At 39.2% G+C, this 17,539-nt stretch overlaps 1 protein-coding gene and 1 long non-coding RNA gene across 3 annotated transcripts in view; one reads left to right on the top strand and one right to left on the bottom strand.

Annotated features, from left to right (window-relative positions):
* Positions 1-14,315, top strand: part of LOC134356228 (uncharacterized) — a 35,148-nt gene extending 20,833 nt beyond the window's left edge. Inside the window, exons 1-3 of one of the 2 annotated variants that reach the window (XR_010020304.1) lie at positions 10,430-10,514; positions 13,719-13,839; positions 13,972-14,315. This is a non-coding gene — a long non-coding RNA (uncharacterized LOC134356228). Of the gene's footprint in view, positions 1-10,429; positions 10,515-13,718; positions 13,840-13,971 lie in introns of those variants that run through there. The other variant, XR_010020303.1, reaches the window with a different exon arrangement.
* The window catches only part of jph3b (junctophilin 3b), a 134,232-nt gene that overhangs the window by 74,991 nt on the left and 41,702 nt on the right, over positions 1-17,539 (bottom strand). The window lies entirely within an intron of this gene.

The following is a 17,539-nucleotide window of genomic DNA, read 5'->3' as shown; positions in this document are numbered from 1 at the left end:
GTGCTAAAGTGATGCTCAAATGCCATTGTCATCTTTTGCTGCGTTCTGAACTTTCCCCAATCCTCAAGATTCCTGTTACTTTTGACAACATTTGATCAAATGCCACCTTTGATTTCTCTGAATAGATTACTTTTTTTTCTTCTCCTTTGCCTTTTAGAGAATTAACACCTACACTCAATGACTACTTTATTAGATAGCTCCTGAACATGGCCACTGAGGGTACGTTTGTGGTCTTCTGCTGCTGTAGGCCATCCATGTCAGAGTTCAACATGTTGTGAATTCAGAGAAGCTCTTCTGCACCCACTGTTGCAACGCATGGTTCTTTGAGTTACTGTTGCCTTCCTGTCAGCTTGAACCAGTCTGGCCATTTTCATCTGACCTCTCTCATTAACAACTCATCTTTACTCTCAGGACTGCCGCTCACTGGATGTTTTGTATTTTTTGCACCATTCTCTGCAAACTCTAGAGACTATTATGTGTGAAAATTCTAGATTAGCAGTTTCTGAGATACTCAAACCACCATGCATGGCACCAATAATCACCCCACGGTCAAAGTCATTTAGATCACATTTCTTCTCCAATGTGATGTTTGGTCTGAACAACAAATGGACCTCTTGACCATGTCTGCATCCTTTTATGCATTGAGTTGCTGTCACATGATTGGCTGATTAGATATTTGCATTAACAAGCAGAAGTACAGGTGTGCCTATTAAAGTAGCCACTAAGTGTAGTTTACAAGTTTACTATTTTAAATGTTAAAAGTTTAAAAATTTAAAAGTGCCGTTGCTTGGTTAACATCACATAATATGATTGAATGAAGTGATGTGTCACTTTTTTAAGGTCAAGATCAAGTTTAATTGTCATTCAACCATACATGAATACCCATGAATACAGCCAAACGAAACAGTGTTACTGCGGGGCCAAGGTGCAAAACACAGTACCAAGAGTCTCACACAGCACACAGCACATAAAGCATATACAGCACACACAAGATAGCAGTAAAATACAGTCATACTAAAAAAAATATAGTCCAGTTCCCTGAGTCCAAGAATGTTACGGCAGTCTGCAGTCAAGCACAGTACAGCTTGTCTTTTGCCGAGTGTGGGTGGGGGGGTGGAGGTGCAATACTGACTCCAGCCTCTGGCACTCCGGTGGAGCACCTGGTGGATGCCTCCCCTGAGTGGCTGCAAACAGGCGACATGTCTAGTCCTCACTACAGCCGAGGCCTTGCAGCTCCCCTGCCATTCTCCAATAAACCAGTGAATTGGACTTGCAACGTTCCACGCCACCAATGTCCAACCAGGTCCTGTGGTCACAAGGAAAGTGACTAAGATGTTCACTCGCTGTTAGACTACAAACTGCCTTCGTGCGTGTCGCTATCATACCACAAGTTTTAGATGCATTAAGCAAATAAAAGACATGATTAATTAAAAATAAAACCACGTATCATTTCTTTTTTCAAAATAGTAATTCTGCTGGACTATTTCAGAAGCAGGCTCAAGTATTATCAGTGATACATTGAGTAGATGTTCGAGCCGAATCAGAAACTGAGTAAATTAACCAAGTGGAAGACTGCTTTTTGAGATGGTGAATGCTTCATGCAAGATCTTAATATCTGTCTGCGACTGAATAATCTTCCATTAAGTTCTGGCTAAAATCTCACAGTAATAGCTCTGCTTATCTATTCATCATTCATATTTTTGGGTGGGTAAAATATCAATATTTAAATAACTACCATCTGTTAACTGTAACTATCAATAATTCTTCTGCACAATCACATACAACCTATGAGTAAAAAAAACATTTTATTAATTTTGACAGAAGATAATTTATACTGTATGAAATTTTAAAAATTATCTTCCTTCTGATTAAAACTGACAAATACAAGATAATGAAGAAGGGATAACAAACAAATATTAAAAATCAAAACAATATAGCAAATCAAATCTATGCTGTACATCTGCTTTGCTTCATTATCTTAAAAAGGCTCTTCAAGATGGATGTAGTTGTTTAAACTATACAATTCAGCTGAGACTACCTGTGGAATACCTGTCATAACTGAACCATTTCATTTAAGAAACCTTCTGTAATACTTGCGATAACCTTGTAAGACATTTTATTTCAACATAATTACTAATCTGAGGATTGTAAAAGGATTCCCACTTGTGATCTTGGCATGATTTATATTCCTGGAGGAAGAGGAGCACGGGTGGGTATAAATGAGGGCAGATTTCTCTGACACAGCACTGCTGAAGATTCAGACATTCTGAGCACTATACATCCAGCAAGGTCTAAAGACTTGGGCCACTTTAAACTTTATCATTCCTTAAGGTTTATGCTGATTGTAGTGAACAAACACCCATGTGCATATTGATACTGACAAAGAATGTGATTACAAATCTAAACTTCCATGCCACAAGTTCAGTCTCATTTCTATGAAGCATAGCAGACCTTCATTACACTGCGAGTCAGAATACTATTTCCCTTCTTGCCAGAGCACAGAATGTACGGAATGCGACAGTGATCCCTGGGATCATGTGATGCGAGTGCAATGTCCCAGCAGGACAGGATTGGCTGCTGAGTGATGTAATACTTGATACTCTCACGGAATAGGAATAAGAATTAAGTAAATTGGAATACTCAAAAGAATGTTCTGGTAATTGGGTTAGTCCAAGCCCAGCTTGTGTCATTTGTTAAGTTGAGGCTGTAGTGCTGTGCTTCACAATTAGTAAAGTAGTGTTAGAAATGTAGAAACATAGAAAACCTACAGCACAATACAGGCCCTTCAGCCCACAATGTTGTCCTGAACATGTCCTTACCCTAGAAATTACCAAGGGTTACCCATAGCCCTCTATTTTTCTAAGCTCCATGTCCAGGTGTCTCTTAAAAGACCCTGCTGAAGATTCAGATATTCCCAGCACTATACATCCAGCAAGGTCTAAAGATTTGGGTCGCTTTAAACTTTGTCATTCCTTAAGTTTATGCTGATTGTCGTGGACACAAACACCCATGTGCATAGCTCTGATATTGACAAAGAATGTGATTACAACTCTAAACTCCCATGCCACCACCCAACTCCACCACCGTCACTGGCAGCCCATTCCACGCACTCACCACTCTCTGTGTAAAAAACTTACCCCTGACATCTCCTCTGTACCTACTTCCAAGCACCTTAAAACTGTGTCCTCTGTGGCACCCATTTCAGCCCTGGGAAAAAGTCTCTGACTATCGACACGATCAATGCCTTTCAGCATCTTATACACTTCTATCGGGTCACCTTTCATCCTCCATCGGTCCAAGGAGAAAAGGCCGAGTTCACTCAACCTATTCTCAAAAGGCATGCTCCCCAATCCAGGAAACATCCTTGTAAATCTCCTCTGCACCCTTTCTATGGTTTCCACATCCTTCCTGTAGTGACACAACCAGAACTGAGCACAGTACTCCAAATTGGATCTGACCAGAGTCCTATATAGCTGCAACATTACCTCCCGGCTCCTAAACTCAATCCCACGATTGATGAAGGCCAATGCACCATATGCTTTCTTAACCACAGTCAATCTGTGCAGCAGCTTTGAGTGTCCTATGGACTCGGACCCCAAGATCCCTCTGATCCTCTACACTGCCAAGAGTCTTACCATTAATGCTATATTCTGCCATCATATTTGACCTACCAAAATGAACCACCTCACACTTATCTGGGTTGACTCCATCTACCATCTCTCAGCCCAGTTTTGATAGCGCATCCTATCAATGTCCCACTGTAACCTCTGATAGCCCTCTACACTATCCAGAACACCCCCAGTCTTTGTGCCATCAGCAAATTTACTAACCCATCCCTTCACTACCTTATCCAGGTCATTTATAAAAATCACAAAGAGTAGGGGTCCCAGAACAGATCCCTGAGGCACACCACTGGTCAGCAACCTCCATGCAGAATATGACCCATCTGTAACCACACTTTGCCTTCTGTGGGCAAGCCAGTTCTGGATCCACAAAGCAATGTCCCCTTGGATCCCATGCCTCCTTACTTTCTCAAGAAGCCTTGCATGGGATACCTTATCAAATGCCTTGCTGAAATCCATATACACTACATCTACTGCTCTACCTTCATCAACGTGTTTAGTCACATCCTCAAAAAATTCAATCAGACTCATAAGGCATGACCTGCTCTTGACAAAGCCATGCTGACTATTCCTAATCATATTATGTCTATCCAAATGTTCATAAATCCTGCCTCTCACAATCTTTTCCATCAACTTACCAACCACTGAAGTAAGACTCACTGGTCTATAATTTCCTGGGCTATCTCTACTCCCTTTCTTGAATAAGGGAGCAACATCTGCAACCCTCCAATCCTCTGGAAACTCTCCCATCCCCATTGGTGATGCAAAGATCATCGCCAGAGGCTCAGCAATTTCCTCCCTCAGCTCCCACAGTAGCCTGGGGTATATCTCATCCAGTCCCGGTGACTTATCCAACTTGATGCTTTCCAGCACATCCTCTTTCTTAATGTCTATATGCTCAAGCTTTTCAGTCCGCTGTTAGTCATGATTCATGAGTATGCTGAAGTACCTTAACAATGACACTGCTGCCAAAGTAGATCTTGCCCACATTTAGGGGAAGAGCAAGAACTTTTAGATAACCGAGAAGCAACCTCAATTTACACATTTCATGAGGAAGAATATGTCACCATTATCTGCCAATGGAATTGATATGAGATATTGAACAAAATGCCACCTTGTTCTGAAACTGTAACATTGTCCAACAACATTCTAAGAGCCTGTAACCTCTTACACATTTTTTGTTCCCTTCATCTCACTATTGGTGGCCATACTATTGTCATTAGGTTCTAACATCTTCATTTGTCATGATGACCTCTCCACCATTCTCTTATGAAAATATATTTGTTTGACCAATCCTTCAGTCATTCTTCCTAATTATTATCCATTAGTGTATATACAAATATGTTTCTATATTTTCCCAGGTTAAAGGTACAACATAAATATGTCATATTTTTGTATCACTGTTAGCACTGTTTTTGCAGTAACTACTTTGCCATATTTGATAGCTCCTCCTCTGATATTCCAACCATTACACTCATCCTTTCTCTATTCTAGGCCAACTGCACTTTCCCACACTAACCTTTTAAAAAGTTCAAGCTTGCCCTTTTGCTGTGGATTCTTTTTAATATTTTGCAGCCAATACCAGTATCTGTTCTGGGAGTCACTCAGCCCTTCAGGTTCCAAATTCAAAGTAAATTTATTATCAAAATACAAATATGTTATCATATACTACCTTGAGATTCATTTTCTTGCAGGTTTTTGCAAGAACAAAAATACAATGGAATTTTCTGGGAAAAAAATCTATACATGAACAAAGACCAACAAAACACCAATGTGTGCAAAAGACAAACTGCAAATAAAATGAGTTGTAAAAAATCCTTGAAAGTGAGTCTGTAGTTTGTAGGATCGGTCCAGAGCAGCCGTAAGTGGATTTAGCTGTGCTGGTTCAGCAGCCTGATGACTGTAGGGTAATAACTGTTTCTAAACTTGGTGGTGTGGGATCTAAAGCTTCTATACTTGATAGCAGCCCGAAGATGGCATGGCCTGGATAACAGGGGTCATCAATAATGGATGCTGCTTCCTTATGCAGGACTCTATGTAAATATACTCAGTGGTGGGGAGGGTTTCACTTCTGATGAACTGGAATGTGTTCACTGCTTTCTATAGCCCTTTCTGGTCCTAGGCTTTGGTGTTTCCATACCAGGCTATGATGCACTCTTCACTGTACATCAATTGAATAACAGGCGGAACTCAGGAGGACGATGGTGCCTAATGGCGTCTCCTTTGCTTGCGTCTTCGGAAACAGCTCTATTTCTTTGATATCTCTTTTCTTCCGTTTCAAGGTTCTTTTGAAGATCCTGACCTGGAGTTGCACACTGACTTTGGTTCTTTGCGGAAGTGAGACCGCTCTCAGGGCCTCACGACCAGCCGCTTTTTGATAGGCCAAGGACACGGCCTAGGAGACTAGCGCACCTTCAGGGTGCCGGATTTTCATGGCTCTGGAGACAGGTGGATTCAAGGCCGGTGCCGCCACCTGATGTGTCGTGGGAGTACACGGAAGATCGAAAGCAGCGAGCTGGCTGCTGGCTGTGTGCCCAGAGTCCCGAGTTCTTTGGGCACAGAACTCGGAAAAAGTGATGCAACAGACTTTTAACACCATAAATCAGCGAGCTGTTTTGTTATGTCTCCCCTCTTGCTGTGAAATGGGGACACCTCTTTTTCCTTTATCAGGGAGAGAGAGAGCCTGTGGTATGTTGAATTACCGGGTGAACAAATAGTCTATGGGATACTGCAAGTTTGTGTCTTTATTGATGCTTTGCTGCACGCTTGAGTGCTCGGTTGGGGGGGCGGGGGTGTCATTGCTGCTGCTTATGCATGGGAGGGGGAACTGAGGGGGCTTTGGAGTTCTAACATTTAACTGTCATTCATTATTCGGGGCACTGCTCTGTTTTCGGGGATGTTTGCGAAGAAAAAGAATCTCAGGATGTATATTGTATACATTTCTCTAACATTAAGTGTATCTACTGAAGTTTGTCAAGTTGTTGGTGAGATGTATATTTATTATCAAAAGTATTTATACTATATACAACCTTGAAATCTGTCTCTTTACAGACAGCCACAAAACAAAGAACCACAATAGAATCCATTAAAAAAAAAGACCATCAAACAACCATTGCGCAGAAAAAAGAATACAAATTGAGCAAACAATGAAAAGAAGCAAATAACATTCAGAACAGAAGTTTGTGAAGCCAGTCACAGCCGATCCAGGAACCTGTTAGTTGTAGACCACAGCCTCAGTTCAGGCCCGAGACAAGGAAGAGATCCCAATGATCTAGAAATCTGAAACCCTGCCCCCTGCACCAATTCCTCAGCCATGCATTCATCTGCCAACTCACCCTTTACTGGCATGTGGTACAGGCAGCATATCCAGAGACTACTATCCTGGAAGTCCCGCTTTACATCTTCCAACTTAACTCTCTGTATTCACCTTCAGGACTTCCTTCCTTTTCCTACTTGTATTATCAATACCAATTTGCTCCTCAGCTTCTAGCTACACACCCGCCTCTTTTAGAATTCTGTGGACCCGATCCGAAACATCCATGACTCTAGCACCTGGGAGGCAAAATACCATCCGGGTGTCTTTTTCACACCCACAGAATCTCCTGTCTGCTCCTCTAACTATGGAAATAAATTAAAATATAGAATTTCCGTTTTCTCACTATGGCACGTCTCTCTGGATGCTACACACATTAGTACTAGTAATTGCTAATTTATACAGGGAGTGGTGGTGCAAAATAAATGCCATCTCATTAACTGTACATTTTACATTTCATTTTGCCTTCTGCAATGGAATTAGATATCACAGAATTTGTTAATGGGAAGTGATCTGTAACACCCATTTTGCACCATTAGGTCAATTTCTAACAATACATTCTTAGAAATACAGTATTTTCCATTGCTTTGTTCTGGTGCATTTGTAATTGGCATTTTCCAAAGCACTATGCATATATAGCTATGATCTAACAGCTAAATACATAGTAGTTTAACATTAACAAAATGCTGTTTCTGAAGGTCACTGAGAATTGCTTAATAACTTATTTTGTATTGTGAAATATTACACAATCAATCTTTATAACTGAATTACATATATTAGAATAATCTGCTTCTGCATTTGAGCTTGCTTTAATCGTGTTTCACTTCTGACAGCTGGGTGTAGCTCTGTCTCTGCAGTCTCTTGTCCCATGGGTCTTTTGAAGCTGAGCTCGCTGATCATGTCTCCAGCATAGATTTGCATCACTGATCTTTACAAACTCAGGAAGCCATTATTAAAATAGGCAGCATGAGTGGCTTACCCCTAATCGGTACATTCGTGTTTGAGTAGCAGTAAGTGAGGAAGTTAACCACTAATTACTTTTGATTAACTATCCAATCAGATTGTTGCCGCAAAATCATTAATTTCATAAGCCTGTTCCCTCTACCAATCATTTAAATTTAATCTACATTGGTCTCCAATCACCCATTTTATCCAATCAATAAAGTGTGAGCAAATTTTAAATGATTTCCAAGACCAGTGAATTCAAATTTAATAATAGCTAACTAGAGAAGGTCAGTGCTGTAAAAATGATGAGTAAAGTTAATGTCTAAAGTCAGAGTAGGGATAAACATGGGTGTGATCCTCACTCTGTTCTGTTCCCGATGTGAAATACGGACTCAGTGCCAGTGAGAAGCTGTAATGCATCTCTACAATGGCAATAGGAAGATAAAAGTGCCAATTCCTACTTGGGAAACATTTGGTCAGAAATAAGGCACAGCTGGCAGCATCCTTAAACAAAAGTTGAAATTAAAACTTATCTTTATAAATCTTATAGAACAAACATTCTTGTAACTCGGTTAGTACCTTAAATATGAGAACAACATTTTGTTGAAAATCCTATAATTTTCTATGTTTATCACACATTAATCTGTCGATACTTTAAAAGGAATTAATAAACCCAACGTCAATTGCCTTTGATAGAATTTATTGTACAAATTCTGATGAAATCAAAATATGTTTTTCCTCATGAGTTAAAATTTTCTAATTTTGTATTTTGCTAAATTTACTTTATGTCCTTCAGCATTGTTTTATATTTATTTAATATTCCCTACTGAAAACAAGCTGATTTATAGATATTGTGAACCAAGCAATAAAATCTCTCAAAATCATTCTAATATAGACAGTTACGTTTTTCCTAAAGATATCGTTTCCCAACTACCCTTTACACTGAGGCAGTGCTTATAATACCTTAACACTGGAAGTAGTCCTTCCATTTTCAAGAAAGGCTCTTAGAAAATCAAGTAGGAAGGTCAGGCTGCCAGAAACCCTGGAACAATATAGACGCATTGGTCTTGTACATCTTTGGAAAGCGTTTCACCAAAAGGCAGCGGGTTTAACCTCTGATTTACCAAAAATATTACCCAGAATAAAAATAGTTTCCTCCAGAGCAAATCATCTGATCAATATCGATTATTGCAACAATGGATTACGGTCACACTCCCTACAAAGACTTAGCCCTGTGTAGAGTAGAAGTGCTGGTGATGGCTGAATCCTGAACTGGTCCCTCCACGTTTTGCAACGTTCCACTAGAAAGCTCACATTATTCCTGGTACTGATATTGCGTTATCAGTTTTATTGATTACCCAGGGTTCTTTGCCTATCTCTTTAGTCACTTGAGCTGAACGTACTTTCAAATTTTAACTCTATTCCGTTTAATGGAACTGAATTCTGGAAGGGCTGTACAATGAACTGAGAATAAATTTAACCTTCTGTTTTCAATAATGGCCTCAGAGTGATTCAATGCATATTGTGCATAACTGAAGTAAAGGGATTCAGACATAAGCTGTTGAATTAATCCCATTTCATGTTGGTGGAGATGCATATCAGCAAAGAGAAGGAAAAGAAATTGGAAATCACAATTGTCAGGTCTTATTTGATCCAGTTACTGTAGATTGTCATCTCTGTTGCAGAGTAACTCCACAAAATATGTTGTTTGGTTTTATAGTTTATTTTAAAATTTCTTTCACGAAGAAATGATCATTTGCCTAAAGTGCAATTTTCAGTTTAATAAATGTAATCCTTTACAGCACTTTTTGCTGTTAGGCATAAATAATTTCCATTATCTTTTCACTAAAATAAAGCAATCTTATACTGCCAAAATCACACGTTTTCTGCATTGCTGACAAATTCTTGCTGTGAACACTTGGAGGATGCACATGCCACATTTAATGTTCTGTACAATTCAGTGGATGGGACAATGCTGGCCTCAGGCATCTATATATCACCTAGTATTTCCCTTTGTCACAAGCTACAATATCTGCGATTTGACGGCACAGTATGTCAAACCCATGTAGAACCTGCCAATATAAGTAAAGCACAAGAATAGAATACAACAGTTTTTTCTTATGTGTTTAGAAAGGAGCTGAGTTACAGAGAGTAAAATAAAAATATCAAATAATAGGAATACAGAAAATAGAAATAAAATTAAAGTAAAATAAAAATTGCAAATATTAGAAATATAATAGAAAATTGAATCAATTAAAAGGTCAAATGTTAGAAATACTATAGAGAAAATGAAGCAGACAGGAAACACTTACATCAGAATCAGAAAGGAAATACCAAATTATATTTTAATTTTTTACCCTTTACCAGAAAGTGGGAGATGGCTTGAAGAAATAATACATGTAAGGTCTAATGTCACATCTTGACTTTTGCTATGACCAGCAGGTCAGTATTTCTCAGGTACAATGCTGGGAATCAAATGCATACACAATATTGGTCAAAGTTCAACAACATTTCCATTTCATGTTCCAGTGTTAGACTCCCCACAGAGACTCATGCTTGCAATTCCTCTCCCAAATAATCCCAGTCAGGAACTGCAATCCCCATTCAGTTGAATGAGATTTGCAATTTTGCAGGTGAGAATACACTAAATTAATCTTTTTTAACTTATTTATATTTGCTTCAATGGTTTTAATTATTTTAAAGTTTTTTCATTGACTTACAACAAAATATACCTCTTATGTTGTTTATTTCATTTTTACTGCTTCTGAATGACAAAGAAAGCACTAAATCCTGAGCACAATCTCCTCTTCTACAAAGAGACTCCACATCATGAGAGTGTGGAACAAGATGCTAGCTCAAGTGGTACGTGCCAGCTCCAGTTCAATGTTTAAGAGAATTCAGATAGGAACATGAATGGTAGGGGCATGGAGGGCTATGATCCCGGTGCAGGTCGATGGGAGTAGGCAGTTTAAATGGCTCGGCACAGACTAGATGGACTGAAGGGTCTGTTTCTGTGCTGTTCTTGACTATGACTCAATATGAAACAAAACTAATAAACAGAGTCGAGGTACAGATCATTCAAGATCTACACAGCAGAATGATTTGAGGAGATAGGTAAGTTATGTTCTTTATTCCTGTAAAAGTATAAGAAACAGGAGCAGAAGTAATTAATTCAATCAGATCATGGCTGATCTGCTTACATTCCATCACCCCCTCCCCTCCTTTTTCATACCCTGTATCTCCCCCATAGCCAAAAAATGTACCTTAAAATTCCATAAACTCAATTATTCATCCCCAAAGCTCTCTGGAGTAAAGAATTCTGAAATCATGTCACTTGCTGAGTCAACTCTTCATTTCTGAAGTTGTGCTGCCTATGTCAATAAGGAAAATGTCCTCTTCGCATTGTGATGGATATTCTCTGTCCTGGACAGGTAATCTCATGTTTTACAAAGCTGACTTTCTGAAGGCATCAGCTGCCACTTGTAAGATCAAACAGATGAAAGTAAACGTCCAATTAATATTTTTTATTAAACCTCTGGTCATAAACAAGGACCATTCTTCTGTCCTTAAAAAATAATGGCAAGCTAGCTTGAAGTTAAAACAAGGCATTGTCTATGGAGCAGCTTTTTAGATACTAACTGTGGATAGCAGACGCGATCTCACTGCACTTGGTTTATTACTGTTCGAGAGTGCAGTAAAAGACAATTGGTTATTTAATTTAACTTGTTTCAAAACAGACAAGCTTACTAAGTTGTCTTAGTTCAAAGAAGCTTGCAGACCAGATGGAACTAAACATTTAACATATCAATAACTGATCTATTAATATTAGGTTTATATACTCAGAGGAGTTAGCTCAACAGCATTAATTGTGAACTGTGAATATTAAGCTGAGGACTATGCTTCCAAAGAGGCTTTTAGACCTTCTGTGCTAAAAGGGCATCTGAGGAAATATCATAAAGGTATGAAGTCACCCAAGTGGGGGGAAAAAAGTATAAATGTAGAGACCAGTTCTGGCTTATTAGGAATGGGGTTAGCAACATCAAGAAGCTATGGAAGAAACAAAGGGTGAACTACAACCCATTCCTCTAGTTTCAACTTCTAAAACAGATGATTTGTTGGTCACAAACAACAGGAATTCTGCAGATGCTGGAAATTCAAGCAACACACATCAAAGTTGCTAGTGAACGCAGCAGGCCAGGCAGCATCTCCAGGAAGAGGTACAATCGACGTTTCGGGCCGAGACCCTTCGTCAGGACTAACTGAAGGAAGAGTTAGTAAGAGATTTGAAAGTGGGAGGGGGAGGGGGAGATCCAAAATGATAGGAGAAGACAGGAGGGGGAGGGATGGAGCCAAGAGCTGGACAGGTGATTGGCAAAAGGGATATGAGAGGATCATGGGACAGGAGGTCTGGGAAGAAAGACAAGTGGGGGGGGGGATCCCAGAGGATGGGCAAGGGGTATAGTCAGAGGGACAGAGGGAGAAAAAGGAGAGTGAGAAAAAGAATCTGTGTATAAAAATAAATAACGGATGGGGTATGAGGGGGAGGTGGGGCATTAGCGGAAGATAGAGAAGTCAGTGTTCATACCATCAGGTTGGAGGCCACCCAGACGGAATATAAGGTGTTGTTCCTCCAACCTGAGTGTGGCTTCATCTTTACAGTAGAGGAGGCTGTAGATAGACATGTCAGAATGGGAATGGGATGTACCCAGACCTGATGGACTCCGAACATCACAGTTTATACTAGATCCCAATAATGTAGCAATGATTTGTGCTTGGAGACAACAGATTGATAGAAACCAAGCAGCCAAGTGGCAACCACATGCCTTAGGTCGTAGAACTTGGTGACTTCCATCTTAGTGACTTGCATTGGGATATTGCGTATTCCTTCCAGGCACACGTGACGTGAGCTAGCGCACACACCAGGAAACACTGGGGGTACTAATGGAGCCTGGAGAACAGATGCATGAGACTGATTGATTGATTGATGTGCGTGTGTGTGTGTGTGTGTGTGTGTGTGTGTGTGTCTCTGTGTGTGCACACACATGTGCATGTGTGTGTTCTCCAGAATTACTAAGAAGATTGACTATAGCCAGTTAAAGAAGAATACCGTTACAGGCTCCTGTACAGACAGATGCTGCTGCTTCCCCAGTACAAACTCCTCATCAAGTTTCTGGACCTTTGACTATCTGGAGTTTGCAGGGAATATGCGAAATGCCTCTAGCTGATTCTGAAGGAGCTACTTCAAAATGCCGGGATGTTCCAGGCCTTCTACGTCATACTCCCCAACATATTAAGCAATTCATATTAATATTATTTCCCAGAGCCTTGGCACAACCTCCACATGAGTGTGGGAATCCATTTCAGGTATATGTGTGGATTTATAAGGGTGGAGGTGTACGCAGAGGATTTCATACTGGATTGAGTAAAGAAGTCGAAAGCCAGGGCTTATAAAAGCAGAGATCAAATGTCAAAGGCCTACTGGGGCCTAGTTCATTCTGTAATGCAACTCCTTTCTCCTAGTGAAAACCTCTGCACCATGTGTAGAATAGCCCTTAATCAATACCCGATACATGAACAATTTCAGGTTGTTGAAGGGATCCTGCACACCCACATGGTGGTAGCAGGATTACTGCTCGTTCCCACACAAGGGCAAAGCTAGTAAAACAGCATAAATATTGTTTTGTTGACATAAGTTATCTAGGCTGGCATGGGAACCCTTAACTCTTCACTGTTTCCTGGAGTGCTTTTTTTCTGAGGTTTTTCACTCTTCTATTATAATTTAGGTTGACTGCATCATGATAATTTAGTGATTTTGTATTCTTATCCACCTACTGTAGAAGAGAAATTGGCGATGTCCTCACTAGCTTGAATCTTTATGTATGAGAGAGAATGGAATGGAATGAAGAAGAATGCAGGAACAGTAGTTATCAGCTGCCTGTTATTTATGAACATTTTCAGGTGACAAAAATTTGCATTAAAGTTCAGAAAATTAAATCATAAATCTGCCCCACCCCACCCCTTTGACAAAAACATGTCGAAGCTTCTGTTGCAAATTTTAATTCCAATATTTCTCTTTTTAATTTCCCCCAGAATGTAGAACTGATATGCTCCATCCACAAGAAAAGGACTATTTTAACCTTTTTCGTTCGTGTGCAGAGACTTCAAAACTTTTGTGGGCTTGATTTACAATTGGAATCTCAGCATTGCATAATCGTATTACCAGAGAGAGAGGTTTTCAATCAATAACATAGTTAATCTTATTGCAATGATGCAAAAGGTTGTCACTGCTGGAACTTTACCTGGGACTGGGGTCTTCTAAACTAGTTGCTGTGAACACAGATTGTTTTGGAGAGAATGCAATGTACTGTATATAAGATTTAAGAGTTTCACTTTTGAGCATGTAATTTTTTTATTGAAAGTATAATTAAACTTGAAATAAATGTATGGCAAACACAAAACAAAGACATTTTTGATAATTAAGCTGTGGTATTATTGGCTTCTTATTTGAAATTCTGTACAATACAGTAGTCTGATCTTTATTATAAACTATTTATAAAATCCCAACAATCTACCCTGGAATGCATAATGTTAAAATTATTGGTGATATTAATACAGGAGTAGGTTTATGTTTAAAATGACCTAGAAGCCACTCGAAACATCACAAATGAAGAACCAGGCATCACTTCCACACTTTACAAAAATTTCCGTCATCCACTCTGCTACAGTAGCAGCAGCAGGGTTTATTTCTTCAAAGCATTGTATTCTGTGACTTGCGAAATGTTAGCTTTGAAAGGCAAATATCTGTTAATAAAATACAACAATGCTAGCACAAAATTTTAACATAGCTAAAAGTAATAAGTCTCTCTCTGCCCAAATAATGTGGAATAATTTGATGAAATGTTGACACTCATATATGATGGGTTATAATTGCACAAAAATACATATAAAATGAATTCAAGATTTGTAATCTAAAATGTTTATTAGTCTCATTTAAGTTATAAATTGACCAATGTTAAGATACAAGGTTAACAACTGACGTATCCCAAGATACCACACATTGTTCTAAATACAAGTTTCATTCTTTATGATTACCAAGGACCACCACGGTGGAATTGCAGTTGGCACAAAGCTATTACAACTTGGGGCACTGGATTTCGGAGTTCATTTCTGGCACCATCTGTAAGGATTTTGTATGTTTTCCCCATGACTGCATGGGTTTCCTCTGCATGCTCTGGTTTCCTCCCACAGTCCAAAGACATACTGGTCAGAAGGTTAATTGGTCATAGTAAATCGTCCTGTGATTAGGCTAGTGTTAACTAGCTGGGTTGTTAGGCAGTGCGTCTCAGTGGGCCGGAAGAGCCTGTTCCGTGCTGTATCTCTAAATAAAAATAAGTAAAAGATGAATCCCCATGAACTGTGCCTTTCTACCCAGTTTCTATTTGCAATCATTGACTGGATCGTCTCCTCTATTGGGTTCAGACATAAAGTATTCCTCCAAATGAGGTCTTTGGGCCTTGTGCTACGGCAGCTGAACGGGTTTCTGTTGTCTACATTCACACCTAATTCCAAAACTGGAAATTCTGGTTCCACTGTATGAAAATTCAGTCATTTCGTGAGCCTGACACCTTGTTCAATGCAATTTTTGCACACAGAAAACTGCCACCTCGGGATGAACTTGGCTAGATTTGTCCTGAGGCTAACATGGGAGAGCGTGTTGTAAGGAACTATCAGCTTTAATAGCACTCCAGCAGTTGTACATTTTCTGTGCACATGGGGAGAAGATTCAACCCAATACCGTGGAGTGATGGGTGAACAGAGAAAAATTCCTTTGAAAGGAGGTGTTAGGATCTGGGTCATCAGCACAAACGAGACTAGTGAATGTGGTTATAGTAAAGGTGTCATCGAGAACTAGGGGGTGATGTGGTGGCAAGCAAGGATGGATCATGATTTCCTGGGCATGACCAGAGAGACCACGTCCAGGGCCAGATGGTTTGAGGCCACTGTAGTATTCAAAAAGGAGAAGTACACGTGTAATGACATCGTTTCTGATGTGTGAACTGTGTCTGGTCTGCGAATGGATACCCAGAACGGGAAGCAGCCAATTTAATTTTCAGAGTGAAGCAACCTGGAAATAATTATCATGTCACAGAGATGAGAAGAATCAATTTTCAATTGAATAATGCTGAGTAAAGTAGTCATTGAATTTCTAGCCACTGCTTTTCAGCTAGCATCTTTTCCTTCTAGTTTCACTAATTGTTATTTTTGTTCATGGTTGATTAAAGTAACTTATTCTTCAGTATCACACACAAAATGCTGGAGGAACTCAGCAAGTCAGGCATCATCTATAGAGGGGAATAAACAGTTAATTATTCTGTTGAAGGGTCTCAGCCTTATTCCCTTCTATAGATGCTGCCTGACTTGCTGAGTTCCTCCAGCATTTTATGAGTATTACTCAAGATGTTCAACATTCGCAGCATCTCTTGTGTTTATTCTCTAGTATTATCTCCAAGTGTCAAATGTAAAAAAAATCACTTCATTTCTCCAAAAACAAACATGATTCCCTTTGGATGCTGCATTAATACTAAAGCTATACTTTTTGTTTCCCCACAATAACAGAAACATAAGAAGTACAGTGGTCTTATCTTTATTCTAAAGTGATGTTAAAATTCATTCTGAAGCCACAAAGAATCAAATGATTCAGCTTTAAATTCAATTTTGTGTGCAATCTATTCAGCAGAAAACCAATTTCAGTTTCTGCAGATCAGCTTGATCAACACAACACACAGATCCATCTTTACTGGTACGAGGTGCAGACATTTAAAAAGGTCTTCCTTTAGAGCTACTGATCTGCAGGAAATGTGGGGTATGAAGGAATTGATGGTACTGTTTGGAGACAGCCCTCTTTAACAGCACAGATCTATAAAGTAGTCTGCAATTTAGTAAGTGAACATTTACAGAGTTTTAGTTGATAACATCCATTTGCAGAACACTTAGAAAACAAATATTAAAATGTCTACATCTTTAGAAGTGTTACCTTTAGAAAAAGTCTAAAGTATTTTACACTATTTGGTTTTTAAGAAAAAGCAGTAATCTCAGCCACCAGGATGTTAAGCATTGTGTGAATAAGGCTCAAAATCTCCAAATATTGTTTTATTATGAAAAAGCATAGTTTAGTACAATGAATATTCACAGGCAGTATACATTTTTCTCATCAAAAGCACTAAGCATAAAATTGCCTGAACAGATTAGCTCAGGCTCCATGGAATAAAGAATAAACTTATTGCCGTTCTTGTAAATGGAATCATACTACACAGGAGCCCAATCAGTCAATCATGTTCATACCAGCAATTTGAAAGTGCTATCAATTACTTTCACTTTACTTTCTCTGTACACCTGCCATTATTTTCCTTTTGACAATATATCCAAGTTGTATTAATACTGAGCCTCCTTCCACTTTCCTTTCACATTGTGCATTCCAAATCACAATAATTATTTTTTTGTATATAAATTTTAATTTCCTCTCTAATACATCAATGTCATTAGTCATGAACCATGCTAGCAATGGAAACAGCAGATTCTTATTATGCAGTGGAAATTCAGTTACGCTCAAAGCCCCAGGAGCTGGACACTACTAAACTGCGCATCATAAGAAAAAGCT

Source organism: Mobula hypostoma, chromosome 14, assembly GCF_963921235.1.
Source record: "Mobula hypostoma chromosome 14, sMobHyp1.1, whole genome shotgun sequence".
Taxonomy (NCBI): Eukaryota; Metazoa; Chordata; class Chondrichthyes; order Myliobatiformes; family Myliobatidae; genus Mobula; species Mobula hypostoma.
The sequence above is the reverse complement of the archived record's forward strand: the minus strand, read 5'-3'. Positions and strand labels throughout refer to the sequence as shown.